This window comes from Mustela erminea, chromosome 14, assembly GCF_009829155.1.
Source record: "Mustela erminea isolate mMusErm1 chromosome 14, mMusErm1.Pri, whole genome shotgun sequence".
Classification (NCBI taxonomy): Eukaryota; Metazoa; Chordata; class Mammalia; order Carnivora; family Mustelidae; genus Mustela; species Mustela erminea.
In genome coordinates this window covers 48,437,030-48,461,055 of record NC_045627.1, presented here as the reverse complement: position 1 = coordinate 48,461,055, position 24,026 = coordinate 48,437,030, and the positions used below count along the sequence as shown (strand labels likewise).

The 24,026-nt window shown below is 43.5% G+C and overlaps 1 long non-coding RNA gene across 3 annotated transcripts in view; it reads right to left on the bottom strand.

The window, feature by feature from the left end:
• The window catches only part of LOC116573488, a 150,524-nt gene that overhangs the window by 70,457 nt on the left and 56,041 nt on the right, over positions 1 to 24,026 (bottom strand). Inside the window, exons 1-2 of one of the 3 annotated variants that reach the window (XR_004278831.1) lie at positions 11,811 to 12,516; positions 241 to 345 (exon numbers count right to left, since the gene is read on the bottom strand). The exons of 1 other annotated variant lie outside the window; for it this stretch is intronic. This is a non-coding gene — a long non-coding RNA (uncharacterized LOC116573488). Of the gene's footprint in view, positions 1 to 240; positions 346 to 11,810; positions 12,517 to 24,026 lie in introns of those variants that run through there. One more of the 3 variants, XR_004278830.1, reaches the window with a different exon arrangement.

The window sequence follows — 24,026 nt, the reverse complement described above, 5'->3', positions numbered from 1 at the left end:
AAAGAAGTCAGTCTTTCCTGGGAATCCCCTACATCTGGTCAGAACCACTGATAGTAGTAACTTACCGTGTGTGTGTGTGTGTGTGTGTGTGTGTGTGTGTGTGTGATACATATAGTAAGTTTTCCCCTTACCTTTTCACATCTTCATGTGCTGAGTTAGCCCATTCTTTTTTAACGTCTGTATAGGCCTTCACTGGGGGAATGAAACAAAAATGACTAATACAGACAAACTAAAACCCACCTTCCTGGGGCAGAGGATTGGATCCATCTTCCCTAAAACACAGACTTCAGGCAGAGGGCTAACACACTCACAAAACCAGGCATCAGTGAATCAGGAAGCCAGTGGCTTAAAAACAAACAAACAAACAAACAAACTAGGTCAGTATACAAAAGCTAGAAAGGTAAGGAGGAAATGTTACATAAGATGTGTAAGTTACCAGTTACCTAAAACACAAACAAAACTCTCTTTGCGTGTGTGTGTGTCTCCATAGTAAAGGATGGAGAAAAGCCTCGAATGTCAAGCAAAGGAGTTCAGACTTGAAGAATCATAAAATAAGAAGGAGACCACTAAAGCAGAGCTTTCAAACAGTTGCTGGGAAAAGTCGTACAGGATAAACTGAGATAATCAGGCTTGAGTCAGGGCAACAGAAGGTTGTAAGGGCACATATGGTTGTAGCAAGGGTCGATGAGACATGACAGGAATAGGTAAGAATTTTCAGAGGAGAGATCTCCCATGATTTGGTGACTGTGTATATATAACCAGAAAAAACAACTGACATTATTATAATAATAACTAACATTAATTGAAAGTGCTTACTTTATGCCTGATAGCACAAAGTAAGCTGGAAGCTGACAGATGACAGATAGATAGATACTCATTCAAATCTTTTACTTATTTCTAGGCAATAAGTACCATTTTGGTGCCCATTTTACAAATAAGGAGACTGAGGCACAAAAAAATTAAGCCACCTGCTCAAGGTCACGGTTAAGACATCAAGTTAGGGGATCATGTTCCTTGAGCTGGAGTATTTGCAAACTGAGGGATTTGTCCTTGAAGGGAAGAGGGGAGAAAAGAGCACAGCCCTCACAGGGCACCCTCAGCAAGTGCCTAGAAGTTTTGTTTATTTGTTTATTCCTTGACGTATTTGTTCTTTATAGCTTAAATATTCTTAAACCTATATCTACGTTCTGCTTCCCAACAGTCTGTCTTTCTGGGGTGCACGCAATGCAAACTTCAGAGTGAATTTTCAAGTGTGATCCTTTTTAAGCCTCTGCTGTGGTCTAAATCAGTTTCTCCTTCATGTCCCTGTCAGCCCCTCTCCACAGTACAAGTCCTCTGTGTTTCAGGCCTCGAGGCTTGTTTTGCTCCCTGTGAATGGTGAATGCTGTTTCCCTTGGGCTCTCAAAGCCTCTCAGGGGAGCCAGGCTGTTTCTCTCCCAAGGCCACTCAAGGACTTCTTACCAGTATCAAGGTAACGTGGTTACCCCATCATCTTGAGTACACGGACCCAGACTTCTTAGAGCTATAACAGAAACAGCACCTGGCCTCCTGCTCCCCATTTCTCATGCCCTACCCCCATCCTCACTCCCACTGCCCACTTCCCAAGCCCCGTCCTATTACCTTTCACTTCCCATCCCTACTCCCCACCTCCCAGGCCCCACCCTCCCTTGCTCTGAGAGGAGTCTTGATAGAGCCAGCCAAAGGCATGTTCCATGATAGCCATTTCAACTACTTCCTAATGGCCTTTGCCATATCACACCTTCAAGGCAAGAGCCCAGCCTACCAGGGCCTGGGTGCCTCTGAAGGAATCCCACAGGCACACAGAGCTGACAAAACCACACACTTATGGACAATACCACTCCAGAGTCCTTGGTACTCCCTGGCTCCCCTGTTCCCTAATTTAAAATGCAGAGGAGAAGACCAAAGTAAAATTCAGTGGCAAAGTCTTTAAATATAAATGTGACTGCTATTGAAAATGAAGAGCATAACTGAGATGATTTTAACTTAAGGAGGTTTTTAAGAAACCAAAGGAAATCAAGAAAAAATAATAAACCCAAAAAAGGAAAATATGTTTTCTTATTACTTAGGGGAAGGAGAGAATCTAAACAAAGCCAAGAGATTCTATTTGGGACAAGTAATAAGAGAGGTACATTTCAGGAAAATTAAATCAAAACAAAACATATATAAAAAAAAAAAGCTAAGAAAAAAAAAATTAAATTAAATTAAAAAAAAAAACATATATATAAGTAACCAAAATTACAAATGAGAAATAAGATGCAATTACATAAGAAGGATACTTATAAGTTATATATAAATATTTAAGTCTATGCTAGCAAAGTTGAGAAATACCAACATTTAATGAGTTTCCAGGAAATAAATAAATTACCAAAATAATCCAAGAAAAGTGGATATCCTGAATGGATCATTAACTGTATAAGAAACTGAGTAAAGAATGAGTCCTAAACAGACTTTGAAGTCATATTTCAAATTTTCTTTTCCAAATAAATTAATTCCCCTGTTATTTAAACTATTCTGCAATTAGACATGTTAGAAAGCTAGCACAACTCAGATACCAAAATCAGATAAACACAGTTCATCGAAAGAAATAGAATAGGTGGTCATCCTAAATTCAAAATTAAGTACTAAGAAAGTCTAGCTGTACAAAGAGAAAGATGGCATGAACAAGTAAAATTTGCTACCTATATGATCTGGTACATAAAGTAGAATGTTTTACCAAGATGTTTGCAAATTCCCTGACACTGCTTCTATCGAGGTGGGATCTGTGTTCCCTTCCTCTGAACCTGGGCACACGGTTCTTTGTGTCAACCTCAACAAGTAGACTGTAGCAGAATGAGGTGTCATGACTTCTTGCTAAGTTTGAAAAGGTGGGGCATATTTGGTGGTTTCTCATGGGATACTCACTATGGAAACTTCCAGAAGTCTGGTGACTCTGGCCCCCAAATGGAGAGACCACACAGAATCAGAGAGGCCCACAGAGGCCCAGATGCACCAGCCCCTGCAGTCTGAATGTTTCCAGCCCAAGCACTAAACACTGGAGGAAGGAAGCCTTCAGGATGTTGGCTCCAGCCCAGCCTCTGCCTGTCTGACTGCAGACGCACGAGTTAGCCCAGGCTGGAACTGCCTCTCTGAGCCTGTCCAACTCCCAGGTTCATAAGGAAAATAAATGGGGGTTCTTGCTTGAAGCCAATGCTTTTGAGAATTTTGTTACACAGCAATAAACAACTAGGACATATCTAATCATTAAACTTAATCAATTAATATAATAATGCGATAATATTCATATGTGACCCCTGCAATGGCATTTGATAAAATCAAATATCCATTCCTTATTAAAAACTCTTGGCAGGGGAGGAAAAGAGAGTCCCTGGGCATGCCTGCATGGCTCAGTTGGTTAAGCATCTGCCTTTAGCTCGGGTCCTGATTCCAGGATCCTGGGATCAAGTCCCACATCAGGCTCCCTGCTCCGTGGAGAACTTGCTTCCCCCTCTCCCTCAGCTACTCTCCCCGCTTCTGCTCTCTCTCTCTCAAATAAATTTCTTAAATTTTAAAAAAGAGAGTCCCAGAACACTCGTGCTCGCTCTCTCTCGCTCTCTCTCTCTCAAATAAACAAATAAAAATTTTTAAAAAGTAAAAAAAAAGAGAGAGTGTCCCAGAACACAATCCCAAATCTCTGTCCAAAATATGAACCAACATTGTGCACACCATGAACCACTATAGACATTCAACTCTGAAGCAGGAAAATAATATCAAAATTATACAACAGTGTTCTGGACATTCAAGCCAATATCCTAATAAGGGAAAAATAAATAGGAGATGTAAATATCAATAAGGAGAGAAAATTATCAACATCCATAGATGATATGGTGTCTACTTGAAAACATAAAGAAATGAAAATATTATGAAAAAAGGACTGAGTCACAATTATGAACACTTGTGTATGTGTGGGTCTGTCAAAACTTAGTTAAGCAATCCCTCACTGTGTTGTGCTTATCTGAGGACTTCTGCCTTAACACCAAATAAACTAGACCAAGATTTGAGATTGTCGCTTGTACAAAACCGCTGAGGGGATGGAAGAACCCAACAAATAAAGGTCCCTAAATTTATGGGTATCCACTCTCCCTAGAAAGCAGCAGAAAATTACGGGGGGTGAGGGAAGAGAAGAAATAGCTCAGGCTGATCGTGGGTGTCGCAGAGTACTTGGACCCTGGAGTTAGCCTGCCTGAGTGCAGGTCCTACCTCCCCACTCACTCTCCCTACTGGCCTTAGGCACATTTTTAAAATATGAGGCCTCAGTTTCCTTAATAGCAAAGTGAAGGCATTAACCATAACGCCAAACGCATATGGTTGTGATAAAAATTAAGTTGTCCTCTATACATAAAGTATTCAGAACAGTTCCTGGCAAATAATAAGCAATAGCCATTATTAGGATAAATTCTTGGGCTAAGGTCCCCATTGGACTCAAAGAAGTAGGTCATTGTTTTGCCCGAGTAACGAACACTAGTGACTTTAGAATTAAATGAGAAATAACGGTGCATGTATCCATTAAAATTTAAAATACATATAACCTATGCTTAGGCATCTTTACATTTAAGAAATTATCCTAGAGATATGCATGTATGTTTGCAAAATCTGTAGATACAAAGTTATTTACTATGGCATTGTTTGGAATAATCAAGTCCAACCTAAAATGTCCATTAATAGGGGATTCATTTACTACATTATACAGCACGTGCATAAAATAGAATATGTTACAGCCATTAAAAAGAAGAAGAAATATCTTTATTCCTAATACATGGAAGGAACTGTAAATTACATTGATTTTTTTTAAAGTTTCAGAATGGCATGCATAGTATCCTATCCTTTGGTAAAAGTTATAAATATATGTGTACCTATATATGTGAATTTATATATTATAATTCACATAAAATTCACATACTATAATTTACATACATTTATGTGTATGTATACAGATATACATATGTAATTGTATTTATTCCCATATATATGCACAGAGATATAATTCAGTTTACATCTACATACAGCCTCTCTGGAGTATACACTAATAATAGGCAAATGGTTGCCTCCTGGGAGGTAAGCTGGTTGGCAGAAGTGTGGAAAGGAGTCTTATTTTTTACCATGTATCTTTTTGCTCATTTTGAATTTTGAGCCTATATTATATTAGAATAACTATTCTTAAAGACATATAAAGGAACTAAAGAAAATCACTAAGTTTAGCCCCATTGGTAAAACCAAAGAAAATATAAAATTACAAAATAATATTTGCCTATACAAACGGCAAAGTCCTCTTGATTTATTTTGTTTTAAGATCAACGGTTTGCTCTCTGTGCTCACAAAGTGGCAGAGAATGAGAACCCTCCTAGGACCCTAGTGGTAGCGCATCACCACAACATTTGGTAAGGCAATGAATTCACAGTTCTACCTGGTTAACCCACTTGTAGAAACCTCTGCCTAAGGAGTTAACCAAAGTCAGGGGCAAAGATTTATGTGCACATATACATCTATAAGAATAAATGCACAATATTTGAAATAATGTTTTTGAACTATATATAACAAAATAGATATCATGCTTTGGGGTTTTTAATAACAGTAATACTTCTTCAAATTACTTAAACTTATTTCTCATGACAAAAGTAATATCTGAACACTTGAAATAAAGGATATTACAGGGGGACCTCATGAGATAACATTAAATAAATAAATAATATATGAGACTATGCGGTGCTATTCTACTTTCTCATGTATTTTTTATGCAAGTGCATATCTGTTTATCTTATTGGCATCAGAAAGATTCTTTCCTGCCACCTCTATGGTTCTTTTTTTTTTTTTTTTAAGATTTTACTTGTTTATTTGACAGAGAGAGAAATCACAAGTAGGCAGAGAGGCAGGCAGAGAGCGAGGAAGCAGGGTCCCTACTGAGCAGAGAGCCCAATGCAGGGCTCGATCTCAGGACTCAGAGATCATGACCTGAGCTGAAGGCAGAAGCTTAACCCACTGAGCCACCCAGGTGTCCCCAACTCTATGGTTCTTGACAATGAACAAAACAGAGCAAATCATTTAGATCAAAGAATCTTAAGGTTATTTTATCAATATAGCATCCCAGGAGTAAGCTATGCCCCTTCTAAAATCGGATGCTATGAAAGGGATGCTTAATGAAGGACACCCTGCCCTATGGCACTATCCTGTCCATTGTTTCAACCTGCATGATACCATCCTCCACAACACCTTCCTGTAGTCCAGGGCTGAAAGCCTGGAAACTGCATTTCAGAGATGGCCTTGCCAGCATCCTTGGGGTTCAATTTGGCTGCCCAGAGGCATTCATATGAGATCTGGAAAATAGGAGGTGAAGCCATTCTTCTGTCCCTCAGTGGCTGTAGACAGACTCATTGGCATCAGCAGATGTCTGATATGTGGCTGCACCAGCAGCTTGCAGGTCACTCCCTAAAACTGACACACATAGCAGCTATAAGCGATAGAGCTCCCCAGCAGCAAACACTCTGGGATTCCTGCAGCCTCTGGTTTCCAAGCAAGCTTCTCTATGACTCCTGTTTTCCAGATTTCTTGAAAGCCAGGAGCACCCTTCTTGACCTCTACTCTCATGCCTGTTCTTCAAAGGGTTCTGGAAACTCCCAGTTCCCTATATGAATTATCTCTCTGATTAAAATACCTAACGTGTTTGCTCTATCCCCGAAAGACCCCTAGCAAATCTAGGACTTCCAAATGCAGATTTCTAGTGTCTCCATCACAATCCACATCCTGTTTAAAAAAGCACTGGCCAGAATGAAAAATAGCAACACAGCTGTTGATATCCATTAAAATGTTTATCCTCTTGACATTTCCTGATCTAAACTATGGCCAATTAAGAGTTCGCAAATGGTGGCATTCCTAAATCCTACGTGTTCAGCAAAACATGTTAAAATAATGGTCCTTATTCAGGGTGATCTTGCTCCTTCCTGCGCAGAGATATTTGGCAATTTTGGAGACATTTTTGGTTGCCACAACTGGGCAGAAGGGGTTTTGTTACTGGCATTTGGTGGGGAAAAGCCAGAGATGCTGCTGAACATCTACCCTATAATACACAAGAAGCCCACTCAACAGAAAATCCTCTGACCTGAAAGGTCCCTGATACCGGGGTTGAGAAATGCTGCCTTAAACCTTTTTCATCAGTCTTTGGGGATCATTATATCAAAAGCTCAAGTTACACAAATTTTAGATTCCATGTGATAAAAGAAGAGAAATCTTTGTAATTAATTCCAAAAATGGGCCACAGTCAGGACCCGTGATACAGATGAGAGAGAAACGCAAATTGTAGAAAGGGATATCCTTCTTCAAAGCTGCTTTTAACCCAGGTAACAAAGGAACCAGAAGAGGGCTAATAAGAGAACAAAGAGAAGAGAAAAGACTCTCAAGCAAAGAAATTAGGCCTTCTCGCTCTTCTGCAAAATAATGAGTGTTTATTTCTGTGTGACCAATTATGGACGCCTTTTCTTTCTCGCTTTATACTTTTTGTATTTTTCCAAATTTTACATAATGATCATACATTACTTCTATAATTGTAAAAAAAGAATCCATAAGCATTATATCTAACATGGACAGAATGAGAATACAGAACACTTTCAAAGAAATATTCTAGTTGTATCGCTGCAAGCACTTTACATCATCTCTGAAATCCTCATGGGAATACAGACAAAGAGAAAAACTATGCAACTCCCACCAACCTGATTGTTCTGCTTTATACCTACACCCCTTTCCACCAAGTTTTACTAACAAAGTTTCTTGGATTTACCCAAGACGGTCAGGAATGAATGGTAAATTTTCCCTCACCCGGTGTGGATCAAGAGTCAGTCTGTTGTCCAGGGGATGAAGAGGCCTCCTACAGGAGGAAAAGAGGCAATCCCCTCCTCTGTACCCCACAAGAGGCAGGCCAGGCGATCAAACCTCCTGAGCATGAAATTCTGTTTGCTCGGATTTCTATGTGCCCACTAATAGCAACATTTTACTGCGCAGTGGTATTTGTGACCCAAGGCTAGTTTTTAATCTGTGGATTTCAAGGATGCAGCTCATTCCTGAAATTTAAAGAGCCATAAAATATTTATTTTGTTATTTTAAATATATGAATTATTTACATGCCATTGGGCTGCACCTAGAACTAGGCCAACTGCCATTCTCTCTCTTCTTTCCAGCAACTTCCTCCCTCCCAGAAATGAGAGGGAGGGAATAGCTAAAGCAAGTGCTCCTTAGCCATGAAATGGTCCATAACATCCCTTATGAGCATCGTTCAGCCCCTCCTGACTGCTCATGCGGAGTGACTAACCTGTCCCCAGAGGGGTTGGTGTATCTACTGCACCACCTTGAGCTTGGAGTAGACCAGCATCCAGGGTGGCTGGACTCTCCAGTTACGGGTCCCACTCTCAGTGCATATCTGATAAGAATGAATGAGTAGGTGACAGAAAAATACAACTTATTATTTACAATCTCCCCCCTATCTTCTAAGGAAAAGAAATTCCAAAAACCCCTGTGTTTGCTAAGGAAGGATAATGGGTGTGAAGATGCAAGATTAGAGACACTAGGAGAATGACAGAAAAATTGCTCACTTAGCCTATGAAGGGGAATAAAGACTGGGAACAACGAAAGGGAAGAAAGGTGAGCCTGGACTGGCAAGGGAGGAAGAAGTTTCGAGAGCATTTAAAAGAGGGACTTGGGGGGCGCCAGGGTGGCTCAGTGGGTTAAAGCCTCTGCCTTCAGCTCAGGTCATGATCCCAGGGTCCTGGGATCGAGCCCCGCATGGGGCTCTCTGCTCGGCAGGGAACCTGCTTCCTCCTCTTACTCTCTGCCTGCCTCTCTGCCTACTTGTGATCTCTCTGTCAAATAAATAAATAAAATCTTTAAAAAAAAATAAAATAAAAGAGGGACTTGATGAGGGGAGAGATGGGGAATAAGGACAACTCTACATCATATGCTCTTATGTGGTAAGTGATGTAAACCTTATCTCCCATTTCCCCTCAAGACTGTTATTAATATCTAGATAGACTTCTTTCTAATGAGCAGGGCCTTGCATGGTGTAAGTATTCATAAATATTTGTTGAATTAATAAAAAAATCAGCAAAGAATTGTTTAATGGAGTCAGATATTTCACTTTGTGGGATGCACACGAAGTGCCGAGTCTTTCCCTTGCAGGCTGTTCCGCTGTCTTCATAATCATGGTTTTTAAGGCTGCATAAATTCTAACTTGCTGACATGCTATAATTTACTTATTCATTGTAATTTGATTGTTTCTTCTGTTTTTCTAACAGAGGAAATGCTGCAGTGAACATCTTTGGACACAGCCTTTTTGCGCACACATACTGACAAATTGGTTTCTCAAAGGTGCGGGTCCCAGCATATACAGAGACTTAGCCATGAGGCAGCTGGGGAATCACAGTTGGAGCCCAGTGGAAAACTCAGACTGGGCAGGTTTGGTTTGGGCTCCAGCTGTATCCAATGGTCCTCACAGAAGCTGGGTAGACACATGTACTGGTGATTACATACACTTTTCTGAGGTCACCCCAGGCTGAGCTCAGTACTATATCCTGAGAATATAGAACTGCATTCAACAATCTTAGTCTGGTGTGAGAAGCAACATGTAGTGATTAAAATGACAAAAATCACCTTAGTGGTTAAAATGTAGTAGGATGAGGACTATGACAGAGGTAAGCTGAGAGTGTTTTTGCCAACACAAGATAGCAGTATCTTATCTAACCTGGAATGAAAAGAACAGAGAAAGTCAGAGGAGGCTCCTGGAGGAAGTGATGTCCACAATCTTTCTTAGAGGAGAAGCTGAAGAAGTTGAGGAAGGGGAAGGGTAGTGATTTCCAGGCAAGGAGAAAACCATTCACAAAGGAACAAGCAAGAAAGAGAAAGCACTACAGAGCAAAGATATAAAGGTTCTTTTTTTAACAGAAGAAAGATTTATTTATTATTTTTACAGGGGCAAGGGGCAGACAGAGGGAGAGAGAATCTTTTTTTTTTTTTAAAGATTTTATTTATTTATTTGACAGAGAGAGATCACAGGTAAGCAGAGAGGCTGGCAGAGAGAGAGAGAGAGAGAGAGAGAGAGAGAAGCAGACTCCCCGCAGAGCAGAGAGCCCGATGTGGGACTCGATTCCAGGACCCTGAGATCACGACCTGAGCCGAAGGCAGCGGCTTAACCCACTGAGCCACCCAGGCGCCCAGAGGGAGAGAGAATCTTAAGCAGACTCTCCCCCGAGGGTGGAGCTTGACACAGGACTCAATATTACCATCCTGAGACCATGACCTGAGCCAAAAACCAAGAGTCAAGATACTTAACCGACCACCCAGGCACCCCAGATATAAAGGTTCTTGAAAACATCACTGGGAGTTTGGTTACTGAGACTGACTGATAAAATCACATTTTCCTGTTGGAAAGATGGGTGGAGGGTGAGGAATGGCTAGAGCCAGGAAATCAGATGTACGTAACCCAGAGCTACATATTGAGGGATGGCCTCAGTATCAAAAGCATCATAGAAGGTAATGATCTCCAATCACTTCTCAGGGAAGGCACACCCAGGTTCAATAGAACTGCAAAGCTCAGATACACTTACAAATATTAATTTTATTGACTTCCCTAGAGCAAATATCTTCCTCTCACTTTTCTGATTCAGTTTTAGCGTGATTCCTCAGATATCCAGCTTTATGGACTGCTGGTTCCATTCTTTGATAATACCTTCTGCTGATGGCTCCTTAATGCCACCTTGTTCCTGGGATCATGCTCCATAATTGCCTACTAATTTCTCCCTGTACCCTGACCCAGTTAGCTCAGGAGGTGGTCTCTGCTGTACCTGGATATGTGGAGATTGGATCCCAACTGGTATCTTCATGGCTTGTTGGAGCATTAACATTACAGCTCCGTGTATTTGGTCTATGACGAACTATATTGGTCTGTCTTCTCCAGAAACACAGAACTAATAGGAGATACATATATACATACACACACATTTGTTTATATATATATACATACATATACATATATATATACACACACACATACATACATACATACACGTGAAGAAAAGTACTGTGAGAAAGTGACTCATGCAGTTATGGAGGGTGATAAATCCTGAAATCCACAGCCAGCAAGCTGGAGACCCAGGATAGCTAATGGTCTAAGTTCCAGACCGAGCCCAAGGGCCTGAGAGCCAGGAGGCTGATGGTCTAAATGCCAACCCAAGCATAAGTCCAAAGGCAAGAGAAAAGCAAAGTCCCAGCATAAAGACAGGCAGAGAAAGAATTCTTTCTTACTCAGCCATTTACTCTATCTAGGCCTTCAGTAGAGTAGATGAGGTCCATTCACTGCAGGGAGAGCAATATGGTTTACTAGGTCTACCCATTCAAATGCTAATCTCATCCAGGAACATCCTCCCAGACACACCCAGAATCATGTTTAACCCAATATCTGGGTATCCAACATCCCAGACAAGCTGACACATAAAATGAATCATCACAGAAACTAAGAGGACCTCAGCCAGGATTTGGAGGTCTTAACTACTACACCCATCTCTGGAGGGGTGCTGTTCCATAGGGTAGACACTTGCTTGAAATACAGCCAGTCTGAATTGAGAAGGGCTGTAATAGCAAAATGCTGGATTGCAAAGACTTAGCACCAAAGAAAAAAGGGTAAGATAGCTCATGAATATTTTATATTGATTACATGTTGAATGCCAATATTTGGATATACTGGGTTAAAGAAAAGATATTATTAAAATTAATCTTACCTGTTTCCTGTTACATTTTTAATGGAGCTGCTACAAAACATCAGATCATATATGTGGTTTGCATTCAATTTCCATTGTCCAGTGTTGCTCTGGAGGGTTGGATAGAAGTATCAATTAGCAAGGTTTTGTGGTGGCATCAGGGGTCCAGATAAAGAAGTTAAAAATTCAGGGTATGGTTTGAAGCTTAACAAAGCACAAATGTACTAACACGGAAACTGAGGCTTTCACCAATGAACTAGGTTGAACTTGCATTGTTGGGAGCAGGGGCCACCATGGTTCCCTGGGCAGGGGACTCCCCCTGTGTAAGCCACCTCAGCTTTGTCCTCATGACTCTAGGTGTCATGGACACTGGCCTGACTCAGGGATGTTCCTGATGAATCTTCCAGGAGGAGACCCTCCATGACGCCATCAGCACCCTGTGCTAGAAGGAAGGGTCTGCTACTTCTGCTGTCTGCCCCCTTGCTTCTTCGAGTCAGGTAAATTCTACGCAAGAGGCCCGATCACCCCCTCTGAAGTAATTCTTGTCCCCTCTACTCAAATACATTATAAGTTTGTGTTTTCAACTGAATAAAATCCTAAGGCTTCCTGATTTGAGCCAGAGGCCCCAGTACCCATCTCTTCAGACAAATAATAAGCCTTCCTTCTCTTCTGTTTGCTTTTCTAGATACTAAGAGGTAACAGATAGAATTAATTCCTTTTACTGAGGAAATTTCAAATCCATTTGTAAATACTGGTTTGGTTCTTAAATGGTGCTTGAGAGGTGATATATCATTAAAGGCTGTTTAGATTTCACTTAAGCGAGAAGCTTCTGAGGCAGGCGAGAGTGATGCTGCTGGAGGTGTGTGTTTACAGATCTTATTAAGGACTCTAAGCACCGAGCAGTACCCACTGGGCCTCAGTTGGCAAACACCCAGAGCATGAAGCAGGAAGCTACACAGGGGAGGCTGGTGGGAGTTGAAGAGCTTCCCAGAAAAGTAGGCAGAAAGGAAGGATGAGCAAATAGCAGGGGAGACTGAAAATGGCCACAGAAAGCCTGGCTCCAGCCTATTTCTGCCACGGTGACCTCAGGTAGAGTTCCCAGCCAGGGCGAGCTGGGGATCCTGAGTCCTACAACAGTGGGACTGAGAGAAGTGAAGTCCCCAGGATGTCCCAACGCTGTGCCTTCCTTGCCAAGCAGCCATCATGACAGAAGGGGCCTCCTCAATCTCTCCAGGAACCCCATGTCCCCGTTGGCCTTTCCCTGACAGGCCTCCCTTTCCTTGCCATTTCACAGGATGAGATTTGTTTGGTAAAACACGAGCAGTGAGAGGTGACTATTAGCCTGTCAGCGTTTCCAGTTTGGTCCCTCCCTGAGTTTGCTGAGGATTCTGTCTCTTTGTCTCCCCACTCTCTACTCTCCACCTAATGTCCTGCTCTGGCACGTGTTTCCTCAGGCTTCTGTGATAGAACATGACAGGGAGTGGAGGAGGTCAACAAACAAGTGTGTGAGGTGAGCACTGGAAGAGGTTGGAAAGACTGTAATGAGAGCCAAGGGAACCAAGCAAAGGTCTCCGCCCTGAAAATGGAGCTGGGGTTTCTGTGGCACATTATGCCACACTGCTGCACTTTATTGGTGGGGCAGGGAGGATGGCTGGGCTCTTTGGGGATGGATGTAGGTGCACTGCATTTCAGATTAAGAACATCCAACTATGCATGGCCCGAAAGTTCATTTTGTCCAGGAGTGCACAAAGGCTACAATCAAGGTGTAAGGACCTGAGGCAAGCATCAGTCGAGAGGGCTCCTGGAACACCCCCAGAGCCACAGGGACACTGTGGAGACCTCATTAGGGTTGGAAGTAAATTTGGGGGTTGAGATGTGCAGACTGACACATTGTACTTGAGCACCAGAGTCCCATGTGTGACAGACGATGCAATGTACCTATCCAAAGCCCACTATTCCCTTCTCTCCTACTGCCAGAATCCCTTAGAGTGGCAATGTACCAGCTAGAAAATTCCTTTTTACAATCTCTCTCACAGCTGAGAGCTGGTGCCCGTGTGCCAATGAGACACAAAGGAGTCTGCAGTAGAAATCTGGGTGTCTTATGTCTCCATAGATAGCCCTGCCCCTTTCCCCGAGTCACTTCCCTGCCCAGGATGTAAACAAGAGGCTAGAGAGGGAAAAGCCACTGTTCATCACCAAATGGTGAGTCTGAAAATGAAATCTGTAAGCAGAGAACAGCAGGGGAGAAAGAGGAGGAGCCTGGGGTACAGATGCCACCATGCAGACCTGGACTCTGATCCCAGATGGCTAGCTCCATGAAAAATAAATAAATCCTCCTCCTCCTCCTCCTTTAAGCTATTCCTTTTCAGATTTCTATAGCTATCCCCTGACAGACACGATGCTAGGTGCATTCACTAAAGAAGAGGAAGTCTAGAACACTCATCTAAATTGCCAGCTCCACAGGCACCCAACTTCTTAAGAACTCATTGTCTGGGGACATCTGGGTGGCTCAGTCATTAAGTGTCTCCTTTCAGCCCAGGTCAAGATCTCAGGGTCCTGGGACTGAACCCCACATCGGGCTCCACAGGAAGCCTGCTTCTCCCTCTCCCCTCCCCCTGCTTGTGTTCCCTCTCTCGCTCTCTCTGTCAAATAGATAAATAAAATCTTAAAAAAACAAAAAAACAAAAAACAAAAAACCTCACTGTTGGGAGTTAGTATCAATAAACCCTGTCCTCTGCCCCCCAAAGCCATGGCCTGGGAATATCAGTCAGGTCTCCATTCCCTGAAGACTTGGCTATTGCCATGTCACTTACTATGGAAGCACTGGCATCAAATTTAAGGAATCAGTGGAAAATAGTATACCAGAGTTCATAGAAAAGGATTTAGAGTGATGTTTAGACTACAGAATGGGAGAAGATATTTGCAAATGTCTTATCAGATAAATGGCTAGGATCCAAAATCTGTAAATAACTTACCAAACTCAACACCCCAAAAAACAAATAATCCAACCAGGAAATGGGTAAAAGACATGAACAAATATTTCTCCAAAGAAGACATACAAATGGCTAGCAGACATATGAAAAAGTGCTCAACATCACTCAGCATCAGGGAAATACAAATCAAAACCACAATGAGCTACCACCACACACTGATCAGAAAGGTTAAAGTCAACAAAGTCAGCAAACAACATGTGTTGGTGAGGATGTGAAGAAAGGGAACCCTCCAACACTGCTGATAGGAATGCAAGCTGGCTCAGCCACTCTGGAAAACAGTATGGAGGTTCCTCAAAAAGTTGAAAATAGAGCTACCTTTGACCCAGCAATCACACTACTTGGTATTTACCCCAAAGATACAAATGTAGTGATCAGAAAGGACACGTGCACCCGAATGTTTAAAGCAGCAATGTCCACAATAGCCAAACTATGGGAAGAACCTAGATGTCCATCGACAGATAAACAGATAAAGAAGATTTGGTATATATACATAATGGAATATGACACGGCCATCAAGAAGTGAAATCTTGCCATTTGCAATGATGTGCATGGAACTAGAGGGTATTACGCTAAGCAAAATAAATCAATCAGAGAAAGACAATTATCATATGATCTCACTTACACATAGAATTTAAGAAACAAAACAGAGGATCATAGGGGAAGAGAGGGAAAAATAAATTAAGGTGAAACAGAGACGGAGACAAACCATAAGAGACTCTCAACTCTAGGAAACCAACTGAGGGTTGCTGGAGGGGTTTTGGGTGGGTGGATGGAATAACTGGGTGATGGACATTAAGGAGGGCAGTTGATATACTGAGCACTGGGTATTACATGCAACTGATGACTCACTGAACTCTACCTCTGAAACTAATAATACACTGTATGTTAATCAAATTTAATTTTTTTTTAAAGAAAGGTTAAAGGGCAAGAACAAGGGTCACTCAGAAGATAACATCTGTAGCACATAGCAGAGGAGTGCATTAAGAATTCCTGTAAATCAACAACATATGCACAACCCAATAAAAATGTGATTTTTAACTTTAAAAAAAAAAAAAAAAAGAGTGATATTTGGAAGGCACCAGAGAAACAGCTTAAGGATGAAGTGGCCCGGAGACAGAATGCTGCTACCCCCAGGGCAGTTGATGGGGCCTCGCATCACAGGATATACTCATGGATTCGCAGCCTTAACTACTGAAAGTTGTATGTGTGGACAGTGTTAGAAGCCCATCCGCCAGATCATTAATGTGCGCTAGGGAGACAGAACACACAGGTTATAGGAAGAGAGATAACTTAATACAAAGAGTTGCTAACCAGATGGAAAGCGGTTAACTAGGCGCTTAGAAGAGTAACGAGAGGCAGCCACAACAGGAAGCAGTTACTTTGGCCAGGACCAGAGGAACAAAGGGAAGAGGCTGGAATTATTAAAACTTGGAAAATTAGAGAAGGAGACCCTTGCGCTGAAACTCAAGACTTTGGAATGGGGCACCAGCCAGCGACGGGTCTCTGTGGCCATGAAGAGTGACGCAAGGTGCCGGAAGTTCAGTTCCATGAGAGCTGGAATCCCATCCACAGTTGGGATTCAGCAGCTGCTAGGGAAAGAACTGCCTCTGCTGGGGAGAAAGGGCCTCCTGGGAAAAAGAACATGTTCCCGCCCCCTCCTCCAGCTTGCAGCAGCCTTCCAGTGCCCCTACTGGAAAAGCCTAGCATAGCAAAGCAGCGGGTAGGCAGGAATGCACCTGCTGGGTCCCAGCGCCAGCATGGCAGAGCACAAAAGGAGGCACTTGGGGGTGAGAGACAGTATTTAATAACTTGCACAAGGTCCCTGCAGGAGATACTCTACAAACAATGTCTGCCTCCTTCTTTTGAAAGAGGCTGATCAATAGAGACCAGAAAATAGGTCTTAGAGGCTCCAAAGCATCTAAATACATTGAGGGAAGGGAGGGAGCTGTAAGCAGTCAGAAATCAATAAGCAGCATTAATCTGGATTCCCAGGAACCACCCCCATTTCCCTATTATTGGCAAATCGATTCAGGACAGTGAAAGTAGGAAAAGGAATGGAAGCTTGGCAGGAAATAGCAGCTCAGGCGGAAGGAGCTCAACCAGAGCAGGCTGGAGAAGAAAGGCCACTGGGGTTTCACACCTCGGAAACAGAGCTCAACCAGGCATAGTTCCAGTGGATGGAGATAAGCTGGTCCTTGGCCAACACTGATTGAAGAGTTGGTGTGTACTGTGCTTCCCAGGCAGAAGAGGGGCCCCCAGCTAAAATCTTGCAGACATGGGCGCTGGCCCCATGGCATGTCCTAGAATTGATTCAGGAGGTGAGTCTGGTCCCACAATTGCTTTGGTTGTGACAAACAGAAGGGTCAAGTGGTTTCAAGTTCTCGGGTCCCTTTAAACTCCTCACAGCAGAGACATTGGTCTGAGAGGGGAAGGAGATTAGATGCTTCCTCTCAGTGTTATGGGCTTGTCCATCCCCCGGTCCTGAGGTTGGCAATAAGTGTATAAGTATACTCAACCAGGCAGCCGGAGGCTCCCAAAATACTAACACATATTCAGAGTGAAAGAAGACAATGTTTGCAGGAGGAGCACGTGAATGTGAGCAGAAGGAGATGGTAAGAGCTCACAGAGTGATTGAACATCTTTTGCAAAGTCTGTTATATTGTTTAAGTGGTGATGGAATAAAAATATTAAGTTTATTAATATAATGCAGCTTTGTCCCAACCTCATGCTCATGCTCACTGACTAGCACTTGGGCCTGGCCTGATGCAGTCTCTCCCCCTCCCCACCCTCCGGGTTCCCCCACCTTGCCATACCCCTAAGAGGGCTCTTGTGTGGGAGAACGGAGAGGAAGAGACAGACACAGAGGATGGGGCCCCTGTAGGGGGCCTATGGCTGGGTTCAGGGCTTTTGAGGACCAAGGCCTGGGGAACAGCTGCACTGAGGGAACAATGTAAGGAGGAAGAAAGGGAGAATTTTGGAAGTATTGCCAGAGACCACGCTTTCCCTTTATGGGCCCACAGATGTACAAGAGAAAAAACATAAATTGTTTTGAAATTACTTTTGGCTGTATACGCTGTGTTCTTTTAACCACAACACTGCTTTGGGAATACACCACGGGAGTGGTGGCTCTATAATGTCATAAAACCTATCTAAAAAGCCCCTCAGAGATATAGGAACTGTCAGAGAATCCCCTAAGCCTTTTCTACTTCTAGTCCCAGGCAATTTCTTTGGCCAGGCCAGCTCTGGGCTTGGCCTTCCTACTGCTGCCCTCCTAGACTCAGCTCCTTTCCTCTCCTCTTCCAATCAGTTCTCTGTCCTTTGGGGTCCCTTCCCCAGCCTGACCATGGGGACAAACCGTGTCCTAGGTTTCCCATGCTATTCCACAGGCCACCCCGGTGGCCTTTCCCTATTTCAGGAGTAGACTGGTAGAGTCCCTATAGGCATAGACACTGTTTTCATTCCCTAGGGTAGTTGTGATCAACAAATTGCAACAAACACATATATACATGCACTTGCCTAGATGTAAGTCCCCCAAGCCAGCCCGTGCAGAACAGTAAAGGGCAAGTAGCAATGGCTCAGGTGACACCTTTGTCTCACATGGGCCCATGGCTTCTCCGAGTTCCCTGGCTGGGAGATGAGACCCTGGTGCTCACTGGAACTCATCTCTTCCTCATAAGAAGAAAGTAATCCAGGTCCTCGGGTGGAATTCCAGTCCCATCTCCTGGGAGGAAGAAGGTGCCCCTTGGAACAACTGTGCCATTAGGAATGGAGGGTTTCTGAGAATAGGAAGACCAGAGAAAGTGACAGTACTTGGAAACCAAAACCCAGCCCACCTTTCAAGTAGCAGGCACAGTTAACCTCACCCCCTGCTGTGCCCATTACTCATCTATTCCCTTTCAGCTCTAATGTCTTGAGATCCTTCAACATTCTCTCTCTACTCAACACACTCTCATTAGAGAAATTCTTTACTTTCCATCTCCCCCAGCAGCCTGTGAGCTCCCTGAAGACAGGACCATGTCTTAGCCTTCTCAGAACACCTGGCACCTTCCCAGGCCTGGCCTCTGCTAGGTCTTGAGTAAATTTGAGTTGAACTGAACTGACTGTCTAAGTTGGCCACTATGCCGCTCATTCTCAGAACTCTCCATCTCTGGCCTACATCAAACCTTCCTGCAACTGCCTCTTCAAAGGCAGGAACATTCCTTCCAGATGAAAGTCTTCTATTCCACTGTCACGAGCTCTTTTCCTACTCTCGTTATACGAGTTTCCACTTCACTTGTATGGTCCTCTAGGTAGAGGTATTTTCTGGTTTTAAATAAAATAAAAGTCACCCAACACCCAAAAGTCATCCAAAACTATTTTTGTGTGATGGAAAGGACACTCCACGGGGCGTCAGGACACTGGCGTTCCAGTCGCTGCTCTGCGGCTGATCTACAGTCAAGACCCAGGTGCTCTCGTGAGGGAGAACCAGGACCCAGCTGGGAAAGCTGGGATGGCAGACATAGTGTGCCACACTCCGGAGATCTTTTGTTTGGGGTTTACTTAGCATCGTCACAAGCATGACGTGACAAGGCTTGGTTGTCAACATGGCTCCCAAGCAGGCACAGAGCTTGATAAGAGGATAGGTTAGGGGACAAGAAGAGGAAGAGAAAGCAGGCTGTATTTGCTCCCTCTCAGGATGAACCCAGAACAGGGAGGCCCTGAAGGAAAATATGGGCGTGAGATGCAGGCTCTGCCCTGCTGGTCCCCGTGCTTGTAACTCCACTGGACCCCTCACTGGCCAGACTTCCCTTGCTTGAACTTGTTCCCTCCTCACTTCCTCTCAGCCAGTGCTTTTCAAATAAACACTTTCCTATAAAGCTTTCACTTTCGTCTGCTCCCTTACAAATGGCCCTTAAGCCAGAAGAGCCACAGCAATGAAAAGTCGATCTCAGCCCCCAAATCCTGCGTGGTGGCTAGGCACTCCTTCAGGAGCCTAGCACATTCTGCCACCCTCACACGGCTGCCCTGCACTCTCCCCGACTCATAAATCTCAGAAAACAACGAAAGCCTGCCTAGCTCTGTGCTCCCACCCTCAGAGAAATCACAGAAAGGAAAGCAAGCTGGTGTGAAAACAGCCAGCAGCCAGTCAAAGCTCCCTAGCAGGAGTGGAAAGGAGCTGACTTTCAGTAACTCGGCAACCACTCACTCGCCAAGAACAGAGCACATGGTCTACACTATGGGGAGTGTGAAATGATTTCTTTCACACTGCCTTATTGGAACATTCCCCATCGACAGCAATCACTCACCGTTCCAAAGATTCAGGCTAGAAGAAACAACATAGGATAGAGAATATGCAGGATTTCACAGGGACATAGATACAAACACACATAGGCACACCCAGAAATTCAAACACAAACACCCCGGTAAGCACACACTCAGGACATACAAATCCTCAGGCACCGGTTCACAGAGACGTTTAGATCCGGAAGGAAACCAGCATTCATCCATTTAGATCTATGTATGCAGCTTCAAACACACGGATGTTTCGTTCAAGACCCAGGCACACCACATGCCCCAACACTCCTGCGCATGTCACACCCAGGTCCAGAGCCCAGAAAAACACAAAGACACTCAGAGAATTTTTAAAAAAAAGAAAAAAGTGTAAAGATATGGACAGCCAGCTTAAACTCCCAACATTCAGGTGCAGAAGCAGCAAAAGGGTTTCTAAGCGGGGAGTGACCTGTCAAATGTATAGTTCAGTGATTACCTCCAGGGATAGTAGGAGGGTGGGTTGTTGGAGATGGGGAGTAGGAAGGGCTTTTATCGTGCTCGCTGGGGATGAGAAATGAGCAGGATTTGAGCTGAGGCCTCAAAGGAATGGATTTCAGAGACATTTTTAGTCAAAGTCCCTGAACTGAAGAAATTCAGTCTACCTAGAAAAGGGGACAAGGAGACTGTCTCTTGGGCTTTGGGCTCGGGCAACAGGCTGTCACTCACTGCGATGGGCAGTACTGGATGGAGGGTGGGAGGGACAGCCAGAATGACCCCCATCAGTTAGATAAACAATGAACTAAAAGTATCCTGAGAACTGTTCCCGGGGGCATGGCCTCTGACCAAGATTTGGGGGCCTGTAGCTTACACCCTGAGCCCCAGTGAGCTTTCAGGTCCCCTGTCCCTGGCATTCTGTCTATCAGAAGAAGATAGACACATTGAGTTCAGATGACAGGAGAAGCAAGGAGCTGGCCCGGGGACCAGCGGAGCTGGTCTCACATACCTCACACATCGGTATGACTCAGGACTTTCCAGCCTGCAAGGCTTCTGATTGACCGGTTTCCTCCAGATCTCCCAGTCACTGGGGCTGCCATGAGTTGGCGACAGTCTAACAGCTTGATCCTCCCTGTCCCTTTGGACCTGGTTCTCTCTGGAGTCACAAAGACACTTTGGGAGATGAAAGTCACCCTGTTCCTCAGCTCTCCCCTAGGGTTTATTCTGCTTTGGGCAAGAAGTTGATAGCTGTCCCCAGGGTCTTACTTTTTGTAATCATTTTTAGCCTTAACAGTGTACTTATTTAAAAGTAAGGGGAGGGGCGCCTGGGTGGCTCAGTTGGTCGGTAAGTGTCTGCTTTAGCTCAGATCATGATCTCAGGGTCCTAGGATTGAGTCCCATTTCTGGCCCCCTGCTCAGAGGGGAGTCTACTTCTCCCTCCCCACTGTCCCTCAACCCTGCTCTCCCTCCTACTCGTGCTCTCTTGCGGTCTCTCAAATAAATAAATAAAATCTTATAAATAAATAAATAAACGAACACCTGAGCAAGGACCTAACAAATACCTAAATGTCACCTGGCCCCAACAAAGCACCAGAGAACACCCTAGAGCAAGCGAACCACCTCTAGGATGAGCTCTGATGATCAAGACTGAAGGAGAGCCTCCTTGCAAAGGCCCAGCAGCTAAGCTGCCTGCATTTTTGAGCGTTGAATCTTCCCTGAGAAGGAAGAGAGGGAAAGCCTCCCCTCAAAAGCCCAATTCCTGGGAACTGGGTGTGACCTTAATAGAAATCGGATCCCAGCAGAGGAAACACCAGCGAAGTTCTGAGGGTTTCATATGCATTCAGCTCTTCCCAGGAGACTTTGGTTTCTGTTCCGCCTCTCCACTCCCACCTGCCCTACCTTCGGGCCCCCTTAGCTGGGAGTCCCTGTTGCTCTTAACACTTGAGAATAACAGAGACAAGGGTCCTTACGATGCCAGTCTTGTAGAGGGACAGCAAGTCTCCAGGTCTGCCTCCAGCCCTCCAAACAACAAGCAAGTTCACCCAGACAGAAAGCCAAGATTAAAGAGAAGGGAGAGCTGATCTGAGGATAGAGCTCTGGGGAGTGAGGGGTCCTCCTGTCCATCCCCCATCCTTCATTCAACAGACCTCTGTTGAATGATGACAGTGTGAAGCATAGGAGACAGAGAGATGCCAGGAAGGGCTGGTGTTCTGCTGGTCCAGGCAGATTTATAAACCAATGTTAGAAGACCGTGTGGTTAAGTACGAATAACGTACACACAAGGAACAATGAAACTGCAGAGGACATGGTCAACACCATTGTATCTGTGTATTTTGGGAAGAGGAGCATTATTTAGACTTTATGGAAGCAGAAGGGAGTCTGGGCAGGAGAAGGAATGTGCTGGAAAGCAGAGCTTAGGAGGTATATGATAAGGGGTCTGAACACCTGGAGCATTTGGCAGCTAATACCCAACCACACTGGGAGTTACACACCCCTAGCCCTATCAGGCAGTATAAGGAGGTCTTTCCATGGTCTGTCCAGATTCTTCCCTCATAGGCCAGGCTGAGCCATTGAATCACCTTCCTGGGATAGTTAAATTTGGGATGGAGAGAATCCATTCATCTTTAGTGGCTGAGACTAGAAAATAAAAAAGGGAAGCAAGGGGTCAATCCCAGAAAAGAGCACTCATAAGAGGTGGAGGGGCCCCAACCACATTCAGGTCCTGACTCAGGTGGTTCCTGACGCCATGGCTACCCTGACCTTTTCCAAGGCCTGGTCATTCAGGAGGTGCCACAGAATCTTTAAGTAAAGTCTTGTCTTTGATAAACCAAGCTCCAGCTAGGTTTTCCCATTTGTAACAAAGAGGTCCTCAATGACAGTGGAGAATGGTTAAGATGGAACTTAAGGCAACTGCACTGGGATAAAGGGAAGAGGGAATGTTCTAGAGATGTTTCCAGGGTGGAAATCAAAAGGATAAGTGGAGGATGAAGAGGTGTGAGTTTCTGAAATGTCATGTAAGTCAAGGAAAAAGATCCTCTCAAGGAAAAAAAATGATACTCAATGATACAACCCCCCAAAAAAGGAGGACTAAGAGGTCAAATATTGGAAAGTCGTGATTCAGTGTAGCAATTCAGAAACTCCTAACCAGACAGCAATGGGTTAAGTAGGAAATGTGAGGAGAGGAAGTTAAAAGAATGATTATTTACTAAGCTTCAAGTCCACTAAAAACATCAACCAGTACTATTTTCGTCTCATAATTCTGGTGTCCAGTGTTGTCACAATAATTCAACTTGATCGAAGTAAAATTATTCTACTTTTTGACAGCAGTTTTATGTTTCCCACTTTTGTTTTTTAAAATAAGTTAAATATTTTATTTCATTCAAAGAAAAATGTCCTTTTTTCTCATCACCCACAATAACCCTAAGCTAACAAATCATTTCTCTATGTATATATTTATTTTGTTTTTATTTTTTGAATAGTTAATACATACTCATGACTTCTTAAAAAGCTCATAAAGTAAATGAAAAGTATAAAATAAGATATGAATCTTTGTGTCCCATTCATTCTCCCATTAGAAGCAGTTACCCCTGTGTTTTGCCAATATGTAATAGTGCTATATGGTGACAGCAGCAGTGTAACATAACATAGAAAGTTGTAGAATCACTATGTTGTATACCTGAAACTAATGTAACATTGTGTGTCTATTAAGAAAATAAATCAATAAAGAAAATCAATAAAGAAAAAAACAATAACTTTACTTTTTTATTTTTCATTGAAGTATAATGTATGTACAGTGTTATATTAGTTTCAGGTGTGCAATGTAAAGATTTGACAATTCTGTGTATTACTCGGTGCTCATCACAATAAGTGTGGTCACCATCTGTCACCAAACAATATTATTACAGTCTTACTGACTCTATTTCCTACGTTGTACTTTTCATCTCCATGATTTATTTATTTTGCAACTGAAAGTGTATGCCTCTTAATCCCCTTTATCAGT